This window comes from Mesocricetus auratus, unplaced genomic scaffold (assembly GCF_017639785.1).
Source record: "Mesocricetus auratus isolate SY011 unplaced genomic scaffold, BCM_Maur_2.0 Super-Scaffold_100676, whole genome shotgun sequence".
NCBI classification, from domain to species: Eukaryota; Metazoa; Chordata; class Mammalia; order Rodentia; family Cricetidae; genus Mesocricetus; species Mesocricetus auratus.
The window spans coordinates 22,793,386-22,807,580 of NW_024429266.1; the positions used below are offsets into that span (position 1 = coordinate 22,793,386).

Genomic DNA, 14,195 nt, shown 5'->3' on the forward strand with positions numbered 1-14,195 from the left:
TCTTGTCTTATCGAGAACACCAGACTTGTGTTCTCTCCTCCTGAGATCACATGGTGACTCTCCATTCTTGACTACATTTCCCAGAATCCTCCTCGACTCCTAGTCCCACCTATTTTGATTCCCTATTGGTCAACAGTGCTTTATTAATCAACCAATTAGACAAACATATATACAGAAGGACTTCCCCCATCACCACCCAACACACACATGTTCAGACACACTCATACATAATCAAACTGATACTGAGTAAACTAGTTGGTTAATTATATCCAAACATTTAATCACCAGTGGGAGCAGAATGATATATTTGAATCAGGAGGTTGTTAACCTAGAACACTTTGTTAAACATTCTCTACAGAACAGTTGGAAGCTCTTGAGTTTTTTCTTTTGCGTTTTGTTTTGTTTTGTTTTAAGGAGAACAAAAGCAAAACTTGGCAAACAAACCTTTAGTTGATCTCTAAGTTTGAAACTGTTGGAGACTTTTGGGCTCTGTGCAATGATATCTAGTTTGTTTAGTAATTTAATGTCTGGCTATAACTACTCACTTCTTAAGGATGGTGTTGAGCATTAATTAGAAGATGAAAAAACAAAAAACAAACTTGGAAGATGATGGTTAATTACATTGAACAAATAGCAGAGACAAAGTAACCTCAGTCACTTTGGTTAGAGACCCCAAGTGCCCAGCTGGAAAATCTTTTAATGACTACAGTGATGATGTATGTGGAGCTATTGATAATGTTATGGCTAGAGGTGATATGGACCTCTGACTGAAAACAGAGAAGCAGTCTGGGAGAGTATACAAGGAAAGGTTAGGATTTGCTCCAAACATAAATGTTGGTTGTCAGTTCCATGCACACTCAGCTACACAGAAAGACCCCACCATTATAAGTAGGTCTATTGTTTAAAAGGAAATTTTCAGAGTATTCTCACTGGTTAAGTGATAGAATTTTGGAACTGGACCAAAGTCTCATGAAAGCAGAGTGGACTGCATTGAAGCATGGTTCCATCCAAAAGTGTCTAAGACATAAGAGAAGTCTCATTCACCTTTGTCTTAGATGTCTGTATTCATTCTCTTTTTTTTCCCTAGAATGTCCATTAGTCCAATGAAAAAATTACAACATATGTCATCCTCAGAATCCACAAGCATCTTCCTGGTCCACTCTGCAACATCTGAGTAGAATTACCATTGCACACACATTTGCCTTTCTGCAATACTCAAAAAAAGCACTTGCAATTCTATTGCCATAGAAGGAAAAGATCTGTTTCTGTTCTCAAAATCTGCTGGTGTGAAAATATGAGAGTGGTGATACCTTGCTTGTACAAATAAAGCCTGTCTGAGGGTCAGAGAATGGAGCTTGCCACTAGCTACTGATAGAGGTCTGGAGGTCTGTACAGACAGACAGGAAGTGAGATGGCTGGGTGGAAACAGGATATAAGCAGGTAGAAAGAGGAACTCTTTTCCTTGTCTGCTGAGAAACTAAGGAAGTAAGGTATGGCTGTGACTTGTTCCTTCTTATCTCTGATCTTACAGCATTTCCTCTATATCAGACACTGGGATTTTATTAATTAGACCAATTAAGAACTTCTTTTAAGTACAGTTTTCTAGCAATTTGATTCCTTTGTCACAGGCCCCCAGACCTTAGCACAACTGACACCATGATGGACATACAATTTAAGGCCTTGGAACCCAGCATATAGGCAGTAAAAAAGCAAAGACCTAATCCATGAAAGTCCATGTATCTGGGAAAATCCCTAATTGCAACAACCTTGCTTTTTAGCTTCTGTAGTTTCACTGCTGACTAACTGTCCTTACTTACTAACTGAGGAATGACAACCCAGGATGCTGCAGGTTTATGCTTAAAAGCTCACCCTGAGAAAAGACCCCTACTCGGGTCCTGAACAGCTGGTTAATTAAAGACTTCCTATTGGCTTGAACCTATGTCTTATAATCTAGATTCCCTCATAACACCTTCCATAACATTTTCCTTGCTGTAGTCTTGCTGATGGCTTCTAGATTTTAATTAGCTTCCTCTTTGATAACATCAGTGATTCTGATTCAAGTTTTCATTGGTTTTGCTTTTCTTTTTTCCCTCACATAACACTGGCAGAGGACCCAGGAATATGACAGAAAGGTGCAATAATCATTAAATTTGAGCATTCGTTGACAATTTTTTTTGTGACAACAGAGCTTTGCTACAAATTTATGCATTTCATTCAAGTTAGTGATCTATTTGTGTGATTTTCTAAACATAATTGTAGAGTATAAAAAAAGTAACACCATAATTGCATTCCTAACTATAATTGGTTCAGTTGTTTCTGCATCTTTTTTTTGATTTTTATTTTATTTTATTTTCCAGTTTAAATTTAGATAAGAAACAAGGTTGCTTCACAAGTCAGTTCCAGGTCCCTCTCCCTTTCCCTCCCCTCCTCCCATGCCCTCCCCCCAACCTTCCTCCCCCCGTTATCCCCTCATTCCCCCAGGGAGGGTGAGGCCCTCCATGGGGGTGTCCATAGTCTGTCATTTCATATAGGGCAGGGCCTAGACCCTTCCCCAAGAGTTCAGGGTGAGAGTGCACCTCACATTGTTCTATGGGAGTCCAAAGTCCGTGTGTATACTTGGGATGGGTACTGATCTGCTGCCCAAGGCTCAATAGATTACCTAGGCCTCCTCACTGACACCCAGATTTGGGTTTATTACTTGGTTATTTTAATTTGGTTAGAAATGGCTCAAGTAGAAAAATGGTCCCATTCATATGACAACAGTGTACAAAACTAAGTAAGTGTGTACAGTGAACTTTCTTTTATAAAACTAGATTTATCCTACTTCTACATATCTGTAGAAGGAATCTTCTGTAGGGCAAAGTAGTCTCTTTTGTCTTCTGGTAATATCTTTCCCATGTACAGCCCGTTTGGAGCACTAGTTTACTATTATATTTTAATAAATTGTATAGGTAGCATCATATATATTAAAACCACTTAACCATCTCAGATTTAGAAAGTATTTGAAGGTGATCCACTGGCCAGCTACTTTTTCTTTTCTTTATTTGTGTGCAATATAATCATTGATTCATTTTTGTTCATATCCTTCTAATCTCCCTACCCCACCGAACTTCATGTTCTCTATCTTTCTCTAAGACAAAAATAAGCAACAAACAAACAATCAGTAAGACAAAAGTTACCAAAACGAAAGGGTCACAAAAACACAGTGTCTGTTCAGTGTTGGCATAGAGCCTGTCCTGGGAGTGTGGTTGATAGACCCAGTGACACTCTGGGAAAACTTATTTCCCTCTCCCAGCAGGTATCAGTCGCAAATAGTTTCTTGGTTAGGACTGGGACTCTGTGACCATTTCCCATTCTTAGCCCGGAACACTTTTTGACAGGTTCACTGGACTAAGACTTGCCACAAATCTTGAGGATCCCAAAACGATTAAAACACAATCCTTTCTTAAAGGTGCCGGCATCTGTGACCAGCAAGTTTAGTCAGTACAATAAAAGAACTCTTGCTGCACAAGTGCAAGGACTTGAGTTTGGATCCCTGTCATCCATGTCAAAGCCAGGAATGGCCTTCCACATCTATAATCCCAATGCTCTAGGCACAAGGGTGATGGAGACAGGAAGATCACTGGGGATTTCGGGAGCTTGCTGGGCAGCTAGACTAGCCAAAAACGGACAAGCTCTGGGTTCATCTAGAGATCCTGTCTCAAGGAGGTAGGGCAGAGAATGAGAGAAAATGGCCTTGTACACACACACACACACACACACACACACACACAGTGGTGATAAGACAATAAGATGTGTTTCTGAGGCATGTTCAGGAACTAAGGAAAGCAGGAAGGAGGAATGTTAATTTTTCCCTGGGTCAGTGGGAAACTACATGAGAGACATTTGTAGTTGGGGAAGATGAAGTCAGAGACGGTTTCAGAGTCAAAGAGAAGTCCTTTCTGAGGCTCTAGAATCATCAGATTGTTTTTCTGGTGGTATGGATGGAGTGAGGAGACTAGCAGGTGTGTAGGGAAGACTTGAGTAGACATCTCCAGGCCTCTGATATGCAACCAAATGGCAAAAATATCTCCTACACACTGTTATTAAATAGTCAGATTTTTGCTTTATGTTTCAAAAATCCATTTTATTTTCAACAAAATAATTTATTTGAAACCAGAAACACAGAGTCTGAGCATTGGGAAGTACCTCGGAGATCATATCTAAGAGGAGAGGGACAAGAGCAGACATATCCTTTACACAGCTGGGACTAAACTTATAATCCTGTTTTTATTGCCTTTTTCCATTATCTTGCTTCACACACACAGCCCACTCTTTTCAGGCTATACTTACACTCTCCCCAGGGTGCTAGATAATACTTGTATATTTAGGCTATTTTCATTTTTACATCATTTTCCCATGAAGATTTTGTTGTTTCCTCTTTCAGACATGACACGAGGACCTCAGGCTGGCCCCATCAACTGACCCCCATGGCACCTTAAAAGACAGTGTTCCCCAGGGAAAGGCAACACTGGGGATGAGTGGTCTCTGTGGCGGCATTCCCATCAACCCTGGGCTATCTCAGTGGAGCTAGGATACAGGCAAGTTTCATTCCTTGTGGAGGAAAATATTCACGCCTGTAGTCGGCATGACTTCTTCTGATGCCATTTACAAACATTGCGGTTTGAATCTGTTCACAGAAAAATTAATTGTTGGTTTTGAATGTTACTGCAGAAGAAGCTCAATCAGTTTCTCAGTGTGCCATTCTGGGAAAATCTCAGCATCGGAAGATTCTATTTCAGATGGTCTCCAGGAAACCGCTTATGAAAAGCATGCCCTTTCCAGGAATGGCTTAAAGCTGGCAAAGCTCTTTCCCCCTGTCCCCAAGACCATGTTGGCATTATACAGAGGCAGAGGAAAAATGTGTTTACATGTGTGTGTTTTAGGAAAGCTAAAGGTGCCTAGCTGTAAAACGTTTCTCTCCCCACTAACAATGATGTCCTCTCTTCTTATATTCCTCCATTGCTTAGACATCACAGCCTCTAACCAAAGCTTACCTACAGAAGGAGAATGCAAACAAAATACACGTCTTGATACATGTGGAATTATTAGCATAATGTTTGGCAAAGAGCCAAGGTTCCGCATGTGTGCTCACTAATCTGATAGTGATTTATTTCTTGGCTTGCTGATCAGAATCCCCAAACTCGGTTTGTATCAAGCCCTGTGGTTAAGAAGAGTTTACTGTGAAACCACCATCAGCCTTCTATGTGTTCACAACCACTGTGGAGAGGTACATCTCTCATGATGGAATGCAAAAGGTGATTCCAGTGGCTGAACTCTGGCTGTGGGAAAGGAGTATCAAGTGCCCTCGGAGACACGGAAGTATATGATAGCTGGCTCTCAAATACCCGGAGCTGCTGCGCAATTCCTAGAAACTGCAGCTATTTTTCAACACCCATTAGTACTATGCAATTTGAAGGGCCTATAAGCAAAGCAAGTTACAGAGGGAAGGAAGGAGGAAGGAGAAACAAAGAGAGAGAGAGAGAGAGAGAGAGAGAGAGAGAGAGAGAGAGAGAGAGAGAGAGAGAGAGAGAGAGAGACTAAGATCCAAGGTAACACACCTAGAAAGGCCTGAGACTCTCATTCAGATCTGGATTTGAATTAATATAAGTGAATTCTCTGCTCATTTTTGGGATGTCTTCTTTCTAATAGTAGACTAGTAGGATCTTTGATTGGTTTGCTTTAGCTGTAAGTCCCATGTAAGTGTTTGCTTTCCTCACTTGCTTTCTTAAGAAAAAAGGCCTAGCCAGGTAGTGGAGGTGCACACCTTTAATCCCAGCACTTAGGAGACAGAGACAGGTGAATCTCTCTGAATTCCAGATCAGTCTAGTTGACAGAGTAAGTTCTAGAACAGTAAGGGCTACACAGAGAAATCCTGTCATGGAAAAAAGAAAAATAGCCTTACTATACCGAAACTATAGCCAGCACTTCAAAGAACATGAATTCCAGTTAATTTGCTTCAATATTGTCACTAGGAAAGCACCACATTTGAAACTACCAAAAGCCCCAACTATTTCCCTGACCTTGATGTATATCCTTCATTATCTTTATTGACCATAGCATGAGATTTAAACATTGTCCATTCCATGGGCTAAACCATAAGACCCCTAAGATCATGAACATCCTCAATTTTGTTCAGAGATGCAGCCTAGTAAGTAGACCTAGAAACTCAGATGTTTCCTGCCGTATCTGTTTACTTGACTGAGTGACCACTGAAAATGATGTGCAGACTGTGTGGGTCTCAGTAAGTGCATCTAAACACGAATTATGAGGGAGGCAAATGGCATGGACAGTGATTTAGTTGACATAAATCTAAATTTTCCAATTCAGAGGCAATCTAATGTTGATTTATTTTTTTTTTTGAGACAGGGTTTCTCTGTGTAGCCTTAGCTGTCCTGGAACTAGCTCTTGTAGACCAGGCTTGCCTCGAACTCATAGAGATCAACCTGCCTCTGTCTCCTGAGTTCTGGGATTAAGGGCATGCACCACCATCACCTCTCCCGGCTGCAATTTAATTTTTATAGCTCATATTGGACTTCAAACACCTATTTTGCCAGAGTGTATCATTGTGTGTGCTCTCCCCCTCTAAGCTGGAATCTAAGATTTGATGATGAGTTTCCAAAGGCTCAACCTGCACTTTGAGGGTGATGTTTGGACTTCATTTCTCTACCCATACTGGTCATTATTACTGTAGTGTCCTTTGGTCCTCTCAATAGTGGCTTCTCCCTAGATAGTAGAGTTCTGTCGGTCTATCTTTCATATACACACAGGACCAGGAATTTGAGTGTAGCTTTCAGCTATGTCTTGAAGTCTGCCTGTGAACCTCTCTGCCTGGATACCCTAAGACAATCATTTGCCTATTAGGATATTCTTGTTCTATAAGAAGAGGCAGGATCCCACGGCTAAGCACTGAGCTGAACTCAAGAAAGTCAGTAACAGAGAGGGAGGACTGATGACCAAAGGGATTAATACTGGGCTGGTTTAACCCCCAGAAACAGCTGACCTGACAAGGGTTATCTCTTGAATCCCAGGCTGATGCCAAGGAATCCAGCATGGGACTGATCAAGACCCCCTGGATGTGGGTGTCAGTGAGGAGGCCTAGGTAATCTATTGAGCCTTGGGCAGTAGATCAGTATTTATCCTCAGTATACAAATGGACTTTGCACTCCCATCCAACAATGTAAGATGCACTCTCACCCTGAACTCTTGGGGGAGGGTCTAGGCCCTGCCCTGGATGACTATGAACACCCCCATGGAGGGCCTCACCCTCCCTGGGGAAATGAGGAGTTATTGGGGGGTTGGGAGAGGTCACGGGAGGAGGGGAGGGAAACAGAGAGTGACCTGGAACTGACTTGTGAAGCAACCTTGTTTCTAATTAAAATTTAAAAATAAATAATAATAATAAAAAGGCTGGTTCATCCTCTCCTCTGCAGGCCTCAATAAACCTGGACCCACCTTCCTGGGTGTGTTAGTTACTTTTCTTGTACTGTGACCAAATAACTGATAACAAATGATCTGAGAGAGGAAAGACTGATTTGGGCTCAGAGTTTGAGGGTATAATCTGTTGACAGTGGGGAAAGCAAGGTGGCAGGAGTGACTTGGGGTTGTGGTGGCAGAAGCCCAGGATCCATGATCACATCTGGGCAGATGATGAATCAGAGAAAGTCGAATACAAATAAGCCAGCTTTGTCTTTCCTTTTTCTCTTTTCACTCAACTTGTAAATACAGCCTGTGAGATTTGTGCCATCCCTATCCAGGGTTGATTTTCACTCCCCCGTTAATCGCCTTCAGAAAAATCCTCACTGGTAGACCCAAAGATGCACCTCATAAGTAGATATTCCATCATGTAATCAAGTTGACAAAATCAATGTCACTGGAACAATATAAGAAGATATTTGTTATCTAATTGTTTGATGTCTTTCCTCAAGAGGTTAGGACCTGGATCTGTCTCAAATTAGGATCTTCGGGGACAATAAGCTCCTTACGCAAAGCAATCCACATGAAAACAGCTTACTCACACAGTAGAGCTAGTTATCTTGAAGTCACTCATCAGTAGTCAATCAGGTTGACATGGTTGGTGCTGGAAACTGGTTTATGTTTTCAGTGTAGGATGGTGATAATCAGAACTTATTCTTTAGTCCGTGGCATCTTCCTGAGGCATTTTCTCAACACATGTATATAATGTCAATTTTGTAATAGTTATCTGGGTAAGAGAACAACAAAAGACCTTTGCATATGCATCAGGCAACGCTGTCCTCAGCTGCTCAATAGTAAATGTAGGAGCTTCTTTACACACTATTTACTGTTCTTATTCCTGTTTTCATGGAATCAGCATGCCTGTCAGTATTCATTCTGGTTCTTAGATAGCCACTGGAGGGCCTGGAATGGTGTCTATTCATCTGCCTTTTCTAGGATTCTGTCTTTGGAATCAAGCGGTTGTCTTTGTTTCAAACACCATGAGGCTGGGTGGGAAGGAATGGCACTCAGAGGGCCATCATCACCTCCAGTTTCTGCTAGGTAACATTCTTGTCCAGGTATAACTGAGTTGAGTTACATATGTCAAGAGACAGGTGATGATAGTCACTTCTAACCCCAGTGCTCAGGAGGTACAGGCATGAGAATCAGGAGTTCAAGGCAAGCCTCAGCTACATAGTGAGTTTGAGGGCAGTCTGGGCTACAGGAGGCCCTGCTTAGAAAGCAAAACAGGAATAAGAACAGTAAATAGACAGTGTGTCAAGAAGCTCCTACATTTACTATTGAGCAGTTGAGGACAGCGTTGCCTGATGCATATGCAAAGGCCTTTTGTTGTCTTTAGCACAAAATGAGGGAAATACATTCTTCATTTCAACCAGTGGCTCCAGGGCAACAACTTATCTAATCTCATGCTTTACATTATAATATTTTTATTAAGCATTTTTGTTAAGACTTGGTGTCAAATGCATGTATGCTTCCAAGGGGTAAAACTTTATCTCAGCCATGAGAGTGTGTTATCCTGGCAAGAACTTGAGATCAATAGTCAGGAAATGAGGGCTGGAGTTTCAGCTCCACCACTTTTTCTGACCCAGTGATTTGGTGTGACAAATCCTGATTTAAATCTCACTTTATTTGGCTATAAAATTACATGAATAGTCATGTCTACCTTATCGGCTATAAAGATTAAGTGAAATCCTATCTATGAAAAACACTGTGATATCCGAGTTGAACAAAAGCTCATGTGTTTGCTATTTACACTGTCCATCTGTCATTCCTAGACTCTCTGTGTGACTCACAATCTTCATTTTTCCCCAGACCTTGCCAAGGTCTCCTGTGGTTGCATAATGCAGACACCTATCCAACAATCTAATCTTCATCTCTGACCCAAAGTCCTTCCCCATCAGCAATCCAAACACATTGCTGAATCTGGGCCTTGGAGTAGCCTAACCTCTGTGATAGTAAATTTCAATATTCTACAATCTGATCACCACCTCCCCCACCCCAACTTAAAGTAGTTATATTCCTCCAATACAGTCAGGCTCTTTAACTTTATTAAGACTTTGTTCTTAAACCAAGCATAGTGGCTCATACCTATGGTCCCAGTAACCAGCAGGCTGAAACAGAAGCACTGATGTAAGTTTGAGGCCAGCCTGGTTAGTTAGCCAATTGCAAGCTGCCTTGGGTTATAAGATGATGTGGCCACTAGTAGGATTCCCATGCTCTGGTGGATGGATAGCCCTTCGTCCCTGTAGCTATGGATGAGTTTGGAGAGGAATGTGTTGAGGGAAGTATGAGCAAGGATGGAGACTATATGATCATATTTCATTGTATACATGAAATTGTCCAAAGTAAATAAATATTAAAAATAATAAGTAAGAATTTTAAAAACAAGAGTGAATGAACAGCTAAGCAAATCTTTAATTTCTTTAAACTGGTGAGTGTTCAGAAAGGGAATCTTCATTACTCAGTTTTTTTTCTTTTCCTCTCACACTTCTGACAGTTTCATAGCTTCTCTGTTTTTCCTACCTATCAGGGATCCACAGTGAATCTCTCACTAGCACTTTGAAGATTAGACTTCACCACTCTGTAATTCCCCCGTCTCTTCATGGTTGCTGACAACTCCATGTCCATCTGTCTTCTCACCCACACGTTTGGATTGCTGTGCACTGCCACAGGGTGTTAGAAATCTGGCCCCCAACCCAGTGGTGTGCCCCGTGGTGCGACTAACAGTTATCCCTGCTCAGATTTCTGTGTCTTTCTCAAATGGAGCCAGGTTGTATTTTCTAATACCTCACAATGCAAATTGCTAAGTATAAAGACAAATTTTTTATGTATTTTTTATTTTTAAATTTAAATTAGAAACAAGGTTCCTTCACATGTCAATTCCAGGTCCCTCTCCCTTTCCCTCCCCTCCTCCCGTGCCCTCCCACCAACCCCCCCCCAATATCCCCTCATTTCCCTAGGGAGAGTGAGGCCCTCCATGGGGGTGTCCATAGTCTGATAAAGATGAATTCTTACTCTACTCCCTCTTAAATGTCACTGATGACCACACATACCTTAGGTTCATTGGGACCTTACCATCTACCTGTGAACCCACAGACTTACAATTTATTCAAATGCATATTTGTCCCCACTATTTCCACATGCCTTTTCATTTTGCTTTTGCTATCATTTTGTTTTGTGTTGTGTTTTTGAGACAGGACTTCACTGTGCAACCATGCTGGCCTCCAACTCGGGATCTGCCTGTCTCAGCCTCCTGAGTGCTGGGATTATAGGCACACACTACCATGTGTCGCTTGCTGTTCCCACTTACAGAGGGAGAAGGAAGACTTTTCTTCTCCAGATTAGTGTTAATTCCTTTTACATCCGATGATTTATTCCCATAAAGCAGTTTGTACCTTCATTGTTACCTTCTAAGGATTATTTATTTTCCTTGCCCATTCCTCCTTTCTTTTCTTTCTTCCTTTCTCTCTGCCTCTCTATCTGTCTATCTCTCTGTCTCTCTCTTTATCTTTCTGTCTCTCTGTATGTGTGTTTCTCTGTCTGGACATGACTCAAAGCAAGCTGGCCCACATCCTTATGGCTATGAGTGACATTCATCAGACATTTTCCTCATCTAAACTTTCTACAGTTTTCTAGATAACTCAGTTGTCTTATCTGCTACAATCCCATTTGGGGAAAAATGTGTAAATGACACTAAGTGCTTTGGTTGTAAAACTGTCAGGCTTATCTCTTTTTAAGAAAACAATGGTTATCCCAGACATAAACAATACCCTCCAAATTGGGAATCTTGGTTTAACTATGGTTATTTTTCATCATCATTAAAAAAAACTGAAAGCATGTTAACACTGGAGCCAAGAAATGTTTTCTTTATAACCAGAGTGTGTTGAGAGACATTGAAGGTTACTTCATATGCCACCTTCATTGTGTAGATAAGAAAACAGAGGTCTCAAGAGTTCAAATGACTTAATTAAGGCCAGTGTTGATTATTTATGTGCCTTATTCCCTGTGTCTTTGATACTCTGGCCTTTGAGACTTTGAACTGGAAAGACTGCCCCATATAGTAGTAGTTAAGTCCCAGAGAAAGCAAACCACCCACATGCAGACTTTGGTATATAAAGTCCAAACCACTATCTATTTGTTTTGGCCCAGATTAGTCTCCAACAGAACTAGATTATTCTCGAACTGGATTTGTGATCATTCTGCTTCTCAAATGCTGGGATTACAAGTATGAGTCATCAAACCATGTTCAACTATGAGTTTTATCAGACCCTCACACACCACACCAATATTCCTGAGAGGCACTTCTGTGTCAGGTTGTAGTTTCTAAGGACACTCCAACTCACAGTCTTAAAAATGGATTCAATGGGGCTGGAGAGATGGCTCAGAGGTTAAGAGTCCTGGCTGTTCTTTCATAGGTCCTGAGCTCAATTCCCAGCAACCACATGGTGGCTCACAACCATCTATAATGAGATCTGGTGCTCTCTTCTGGCCTGCAGGCAAAACACTGCATGCATAATAAATAAATAAATCTAAAAAATGGATTCAATGTATACATCTTAAATGTTTGTAGCATAGCTAAGCTAAGTGTTCCTTCCTGAAGTAAGCTCAACACAGGCTCTGGACTGTGGGGACACCAGACCTTGAGCAGCAGAGACCCACTTCTCCTTCTGCCTGGGAGTAGGCAGCTGTAAGACAATGTTTTACTAAAAACATGTTTACTAAAAACAATACAATGCCTGGGGCAATAAGTTCCTGGAAAAGGCCTGCCCATGGAAACCGCCCTGAACTCGACCTTGTCCAAAGACTAACCACCTTTTCTGACACGCCCAGATCAGTTTTTGGTGTCAGAGCAGAACCAGCCAGGGGGAGGAGAGAGCAGAGGCTTCTCTGGTGGGAGCCTTTCTTAGGAAGTTTTCTTGAACCTTTTTGGGGCCTGCTTAAAGTTTTCTTTACATCGTTGAACGAGTCCCTGTGTTGTCAATCCCCGACACCCTCCGCATGTTCTCGGACACAGGCTGCGCGGCAGATGCGACACTGGACTGAATTCCACTTTCTTCCTTCTGCTTCCTGACCAGTTAGGTTGTCCCTCCTCTATGTGGCCCCTACAGTCAGTGGCTGGAATTTCTAAGAATGTGTGAAGAAAAACTTTCTTCATGACAGACAGATTCATGTCTGTTCTAATAATGTTTGATCAGGTTCATTTCCAACAATATCACAGTTGTTAGCAGTAAAAGATCTGTGACTAGAACCTGACATTCAGACAGGGAACTCTTTATTCTTTTATTGTGCTCATGCAACACCAACCACCTTCTGCAGTCCAGAGGGAGCTGAAGTCCAGGGATGTGTCTCCGAAGAGGATCAAGTAAGATCATAAAGATTAACTGCTGCTGGGGAAAAAAAATTAAATACAAAACAAATATATACCTAAGGGAATATTCATGGTATTTGTGGGTGTTGTGCTTATACTCACATGTGGAAGCAGGTAAATAAGAAATTGAGTGGAAGCTAGAGAAAGGAAGGAGTCAGGGTTTGCTCACTTGGGTTTTGTGCTTGACTGATGGGCCTCTGTAGAAGGTTGACCTAAGCAGATTTATTAGAAAGTCTGTGGAGATGTTTAGCTATAGAGAGCTGTGAAGTGCCGCACCCTTAATATGGCGCTGGATTCCACCTTCTGCTAGTCCAACAGCAGGTGCTCTCTGTGATAAACAATTCCTTAAGAGCCCCACCTGTATTTGGTTAAGGCTGGATATCAGGCTTGCTTCCGCATACATGGACCTATCTGCATGTTCCACGCGGCATACTGGGGTTGGCCGCCCAAGTGCTTTTAAGGTGTGGGTTGGCACTCCCTGGGGTCAGAAGATTGGTCAGAAGATTGTTCAAGGTTCCTGAATAAACTGCTTAAAGAAGAGTCCGAGAGTTGCGTCTTCATTGCTGGTCGAGGTGGGCGCGCCACTTAGCCTGATGGCCAAAGATTATAATGCAAGCACTGGTGTTGCAGTAGGAAGGTGAGATTGAGGCAAGAAGATGAGTGAGAAGCCAGCCTGGGATTAAGTAGATGTGAGAAGTCACTCTGCCTGCCTGTATGCACGTGGGGATGAGGAGAGTCAAGGATCCACCTCTGCATGTCGGCGTGCCTGGAGTGAAGCCACCTTGAGGAAGGCTTTTATACTCCTTGCTATAGGGAGCAGCTGTGAAGTGATGCAGATATGGTAAAAAGAATACCCACCTCTCTCATTGCTCTAAAGAAGTTAGAGAGAGCTCATGAAAGTCCAAGATTTTGAACATAGAGGAAGACAGTTAAGACAGCAAAGAGGAGCTCCCTGATTAGAATGAGATGAGGCAGAAGGGGGCAGTGATTCACCCCTGAGCTCTTCTGAGATCAGCAATCCTCGGCTCTCTTTGAAGGCTTGTGGTCCTGAGTCAGTTTGGGACTTTCAGGCAGGGAAATGTGGATTGTTTGTGAGAAGATCATGTCATTTGGATGCATGTCACTTGCTGCAGGACCTGAGATGCTAAGATGCTTGTTTTTCAACATGGCAGAGCCATGTAACTATTATGTTATTACTAATTTCACCCAATCTATGGAGAAGAGAAAACTAAAGATTTCAAATTCCTGGAACCCCCGCCATTACTAATAAAACAGAAAACAGCCCTACAATTTTCTGACCGACTACTAATCT

General features: G+C 41.9%; 1 pseudogene; it reads left to right on the forward strand.

Annotated features, from left to right (window-relative positions):
- The first annotated feature begins 298 nt into the window (after positions 1–298).
- LOC110341118 lies at positions 299–905 on the forward strand (annotated as a pseudogene).
- Positions 906–14,195: the final 13,290 nt, after the last annotated feature.